The sequence below is a fragment of the Azolla caroliniana genome, unplaced genomic scaffold, assembly GCF_043228905.1.
Source record: "Azolla caroliniana isolate FFs.n. ecotype wild unplaced genomic scaffold, voAzoCaro1.0.p SCAF_263, whole genome shotgun sequence".
NCBI classification, from domain to species: domain Eukaryota; kingdom Viridiplantae; phylum Streptophyta; class Polypodiopsida; order Salviniales; family Salviniaceae; genus Azolla; species Azolla caroliniana.
In genome coordinates this window covers 27,401-33,888 of record NW_028230698.1, presented here as the reverse complement: position 1 = coordinate 33,888, position 6,488 = coordinate 27,401, and the positions used below count along the sequence as shown (strand labels likewise).

The 6,488-nt window shown below is 40.4% G+C and overlaps 1 pseudogene; it reads right to left on the bottom strand.

The window, feature by feature from the left end:
- Positions 1 to 2,986: 2,986 nt before the first annotated feature.
- On the bottom strand, positions 2,987 to 3,823 carry LOC147848670 (uncharacterized; annotated as a pseudogene).
- Positions 3,824 to 6,488: the final 2,665 nt, after the last annotated feature.

Genomic DNA, 6,488 nt, shown 5'->3' with positions numbered 1-6,488 from the left:
GGTTTTTTGTAATGATTGTCTATTTGGCAAACAAGTGAGAAATTCTTATTATTCTGGTATCTCTCATAAACCAAATGTGCTAGATTTGGTGCATTCTGATGTATGTAGCATGCCTGTAATATCCTTGGGCGGTGCTGCATATTTTATTTCCTTTATCGATGATTATTCTAGGAAGATTTGGGTGTACTTGATGAAAAGAAAAGGTGATGCATTTGATGCATTTAAATCTTTTCATGCATTTGTGACTACTCAAAAAGGGACAAAACTGAAATGTCTCAGAACAGATAATGAGTTTACATCTGCAGAATTTAAGTCTTATTGTAACTTACATGGTATTAAAAGAGAGCTTACTGCTCCATATAACCCTTCATCAAATGGGGTGGCAGAAAGGTATAATAGGACCTTGTGTGAGCGAGTACGATGCATGCTGTCCATAGCTAATCTCCCTCATGAATTTTGGGGAGAAGCATTAAAAACCACGGTTCATATATGTAATCATTCTCCCAACAAGTCCTTAAAAAATGGAATCCCTAAGGAGGTTTGGTCTGGCAAACCAGCTTCATATGACCATTTACGAATTTTCGGTTGTGATGCGTTTGTACACATTAGAAGTGAGCTGAGAAATAAGCTCGATGCTAAGTCCACCATGGGCATTTTTATGGGCTATGGTGATGAAGGTGAAATGGGCTATAGGATTTGGTTACCTCAGTCCAGAAAAATTGTACGCAGCCGGGATGTTGTTTTTAATGAAGAAAAATTGCTGAAAAATGCTTGTTCCTCTGTTGGGAACTCTAAGAGCGTTACATTTCAGCAATTACAGCCATCCACAAAATCTGAAAATAAACCTCATGATGCTATACCAAAGGTTGAATATGATGGTCAACCGGTTATCTTTGAGCCAGAAGAAGTTGGACAGCAAAGAGATGCTCATGAAGATATTGGTCAACGAGATGAAGGTACTGAAGAACAAAATATAGATGTCGAACATGCTGGACATGGTTCGCAACAGCCAGAAGTTGCTGAAAATGATTTTCCTCCAGATTTAGAACCAATCCCAGAAAATACTGATCATTGGGTACGTAGGTCTAATCGTTCAAGGAGGCAGGTATATAGATATGACCCCTCTTTGCATTATGTCATGCTGTTAGATGAGGGTGAACATCTTACTTATAAGGAGGCAATGTCATGTGAACTTAGCAGTAAGTGGGAGCTTGCAATGCAAGAAGAAATAAAATCTTTATATGCAAATGATACATGGGATCTTGTGTCCTTACCTCAAGGAAGGAAAGCTCTTCCAAATAAGTGGGTTTATAAGGTAAAGGAAATTGAAGGGAAACCAAAATACAAGGCAAGATTAGTTGCCAAGGGTTATGCACAGAAGGAAGGTATTGACTTCCAAGAGGTCTTCTCTCCTGTTGTGAAGATGACCACACTTTGTGTGCTATTTGCTCTCACTGCAATGCTTAATTTGGAGTTGTACCAAATGGATGTAAAGACCGCTTTTTGCATGGTGATATTGATGAAGAGATCTACATGAAACAACCTAAGGGTTTTGTAGTCTCTAACAAGGAGCATTTGGTATGCAAACTAAAACGTAGCTTGTATGGCCTAAAACAAGCACCACGACAGTGGTATAAGAAGTTTGATACTTTTATGCTTTCTCAAGGCTTTGATCGTAGCTATGCAGATCATTGTTTATGCACGAAAAAGGATATCGATGACAGTCCTATCATACTTGTTCTATATGTGGATGATATGTTGCTAGCTGGGAAAAGAAAGACTAGTCTTGATGCTCTAAAAGATCAACTGAAATTGGTCTTCTCTATGAAAGATTTGGGAAATGCAGAGCATATTTTGGGCATGAGAATCAGTAGAAACAGAAAAGACAAATTGTTGTTTTTGTCACAAGAAAAGTACATTGAAAAAGTGCTTAACAGATTTAATATGGCAGAAGCAAAGTCCCTTGGAGTTCCTTTGCCGTCATATCTTAAACTCAGCAAGGCTGATTGTCCAAAGGATGAGATGGAAATCAATGCTATGAAGGGAATTCCTTATGCATCAGCATGAGGTTCTCTAATGTATGCTATGGTAGCTACTCGTCCAGATATTGCTTATGCAGTGGGAGTTGTTAGTCGCTATATGTCTAATCCCGGGAAAACACATTGGGAGGCTGTCAAGTGTGTTTTCAGGTATCTTAAAGGTACACAGAGAAAATGTTTATGCTATGGGAAGGGTGCATTAAATTTGCAGGGATATTGTGATGCAGACATGGCAGGTGACTTGGATACACGTAAGTCTACTAGCGGGTATATATTTACAGTTGCTGGTGGAGCAGTGTCTTGGTGCTCCAAATTGCAAAAGATTGTAGCACTGAGTACTACTGAAGCTGAATATATTTCAGCTACAGAAGCTTCAAAGGAAGCTATATGGCTCAGCAGACTTGGTGAAGATCTTGGCATGTCTATTAGTACTCCTGTGTTAGGATGTGATAGCCAGAGTGCTGTGTATCTGGCTAAGAATGCCATGTTTCATTCGCGCACCAAACACATTGATGTGCGACATCACTTTATCAGACAAGTTTTGGAGGATGGTCTAGTCACATTGACCAAGATCAAAACACAGGATAATCCTGCAGATATTCTCACTAAAAGTCTTGGCAAAGCTCAACATGAGCATTGCATACAGTTAGTGGGAGTTACTTGAATGTTCACATCGGACCTTTAAGTGGGAGGTTGTTAGGTGTAAAGGCCCGTAGTTCACAAATTAGGTAATTATTCGTATATGTGAACACATTGTTCACTTGGACAGGACACCTCCTTTTATAATGTGAACACACCACTTTCTATGTAAGGTTAACTAATATAATAACCTTCTTTTTTCTTGTGTACCAATCAAGGCGGTTGGGTACACCAAAGATCTGCGTGTCTCTACTCTCATCTCTACTACAGTCCTGTTTGCTGAACATCATCTCTCAATAGCTGATCTGTCAAACATCCCTCTTTACCTTTAAGAAGTGTGTCTTATAGTGGACCATCTTTGTACCAAGTGGTATTTTGGGGCTGATCCATGTTATCTTGTTTTCCAAGTTAATAATATCACTTTGGATCACTCTATTCTTTTCCACTTTGATCATATTTAAATGGGGACAGTCCACGCTATATTGGAACGGGGGTAGTACATTTATACTCATGCCATGTGACTCGAACCATTGCTGCATTTCAGCATACCAACAATGACTATCTCCATTTTCAGCCAGTTGTTTTGATGACATAAGTGCCAACCTTGGGTACCTTCGTATAGGGAGCTCCCAAAGACATTGGATAAATGTCACTGATCGGAACAACGCCTCGGTTATCATAGGTGTTGCTCCCATCTCTGCCCGGATTATATCGTGGGGCGCCGATGCTTTGCTCCTTATCATGCAAGCAATCATTGACACTAAAGGTATCTCTAAATCTTTCCAATGATTTGCCTTGTTAAGACTCGGTCCCCATGTCTCTACTCCATAGAGAAGAGTTGGTGTGACAAGTGTATCAAATAACCATAGCTTAGTCCGTGGCTCTTGGAACTGCCAATGTGCACATTGTCTCTCGAGAGCACCAAGGGCTGCATATGCACGAGAAACTCAAGCACAAGCGGCCTCCTGTAAGGAAAACCTAGGTCCTGTAAATATTACTCCTAGGTATGTGTAGGAGCATGTGTATTCCACCTTTTCCTCTCCCAAGAAGAATTCTGGTTCTGATCTTGTTACCCATGCTTGGGTGGTGTTAAACACCATCACTTTAGTTTTATTCATGTTGATTGACAAACCTTTGTCTGTACAAAATAGTTTTTAGGCATTTAGGTGTCTTTGTAGTCCCTCCGGAGAGTCAAAAATCAGCACAATATCATCAACATATAGTAATATTTGTATAGCTATACCTACTAGGTGTGCTCCGGAACCCCCAAATCTCTCTATGCACTGTGATACCTCATCTATATAGAGACTGAAGAGTGTGGGGGATAGTGGGCATCCTTGCTTCAGGCCAATTGTGCTAGCCACCGCCTCTGACAAGCCCTTAGAAGACCGCACTTTTCCTGACACGGATTCATAGAGTGCATAGATTCCCCATTGCATATCTATAGGAACACCAAGGGCTTCTAGCCGCTGCATAAGCTGAGCACGTGGCACAGTGTCAAAGGCTTTTCGGAAATCCACAAAGCAGCAATAAATCCTCTTATTGTGGGCTCTGCCCTCCTCAATAAGGGCCTAGAGGGTGAATATGTGATCCAAAGTTGTGAACCCCTTCCGAAAGCCTGCTTGTCCAATTGAATGGCAGCCATTTTGCTCCGCCCATATACTAAATTCTAATTCTAGAATCGAGCCATATAGTTTAGCCAAGTAATGGCCAATCATGATTGTCCTATAGTTGCTTGGCATCATGGGGTCTCCACTCTTGAGGATTGGCACAACGGTATGTTGAGTCCATCTAGTAAGAAAACCTTCACACATGGCTCTATTAAAGATGTGTGCTAGCAATGGGAGCAAGGTGTCACGGGCATAGATAAAGTGCTCACCCACCAATCCATCATGATCTTGGGCCTTCCCAAATTGTAGCCGATCAATGGCATTTCTTACATTTTGTGGTGTAAAGAAGGTTGATTCATGTGGGCGTGAGGCATTCGGGTGGGGAAGAGGAGGTTGCCCCGGGATATCATATAGAACCTTTGCATATTCCTGCCACACCTGAGGTGAGGTCAGTTGTGTGGTGGGTTGCCTCTCATTAAACATTTTCCATGTTGTTTTACTCTCTTGTCCTAGAAACAAGCAATACAAATGATCTTCAAATTTAGCCAAATACAATCTCTTCTTCTTCCTCACGAGGCATTGGAAGGTTGCTCTCGCTTGGTTGTGTGTATAAATGCCCCAAGTTACATCACGCTGCAAGCATCTCCTTGTATCACGACATTACTCATCATACCAACTATTTTGTATTACTCTACCAAGTTTGGGGGGATTGGCCGTTGTGTGAGGGAAGGCATTTGTGGCTGCTTTATGCAATGATTTGGATAAACCTGGGTAAGTTCTTCAAGGGGTGCGAAAGGATCCAAATCTAGCATGCCATTGTATACACCACAACTATACACATCAATTGTCTCGCAAACTGAAATGGTGTCCATCTTGGAGAATACCAAAACAAAATAAATATAAGCAAGTTCGTAAACATTCCTAGGTTATGCCAGTTATCCATGAGAGAAGACACGACAACACCACTGAAAAGGCAATAGGTTGCCATGAAGCCCATAAGTCAGGAACAATAATTGCAGAGAACGATCCACGGACCCCTTAGACACATAAACATGCAACTGAAAGTAGCACGTAAATCTGTAATTGCAACTGAACCCAATCCCTTGCCTATTAAGCCATTCATGTGACAAACTATTCATTGCCGGATCAGATCCATTAATGCTAGCCCCTGTGATTTCGTGAGCTCTAAATGCAAGGCTCTATACTCAGTGAGTTTTCCTCCAAGAAAGTGTAGTTAAAAGAATCAGGATTGCCACAGATCAAACACTGGATTGCTTTTATATATGCCCATTTCGAGCACTACTCTTCTACTACTTTGAAAGTTTATGCCTAAAATCTTTAAATTTATAGTTTGTAAGTCTCTTTACTTGGCCATCACAATATCTTAGGAAAATTTGGTAAGATGATTAAGAATCAAAGTACTCCAGCCCAATATTTTGCCAGCAAAGATATTTAGTCCATGGGCACTAATACCTATCCAGTTTGGGAATCATTGTAAATTACTATCCATCTCAAAGAAAGAAAAGGCATTAACTCCATTAATCTCCAACAGCCATCCCTCCTCCACAAATGCACATTACAATCATATTTATATTATATTATCTCCAAGTTTTAGTTATATCACTCATAACCTGATGCTATTTTCGTCTTCATGGTCAAAATAGTCAACACATTTAATAACTTCATTTTCAAATTCTGCATGCGAACGATAAAGTGTTGTCTAGTGTTGTCTAGTGTTTTGGTTACATGACTCTCAACCAATTTCATTCCAAAACATCATCTCATTGTCATGTTTTGAAGCATTTTTCACAATTTAGATTTCAACTCTAACACCTTCAAATACAGAGGATAAAAATGCATGTCTACATTTGGCTATATCACTCACAAACCCAGTTTCATCATCTTCTTTTTCATCTCTGTCTTCGTTTCCCTTTGCATTTCATTTTCTAGATATTTATTGCAGCTCATATGCTTTATCAACAATTTACAAGACTTACCAGACTGCTGTTGCATCTCTCAAGATCGAGGGCTTTGATTGCGACAAACTCATTGAGAGGGATGCATTTAGCTCTATAGACGATGGCACTAACACCTTTGCCGATTTCTTCTAAAAGCTTGTATTCAGATGCAGCCAATGGATACATCTTCTTCTCAGCCCGGGGATCCGAGGAGAATGAGGCCTTCCTCTCCATTACTGAAT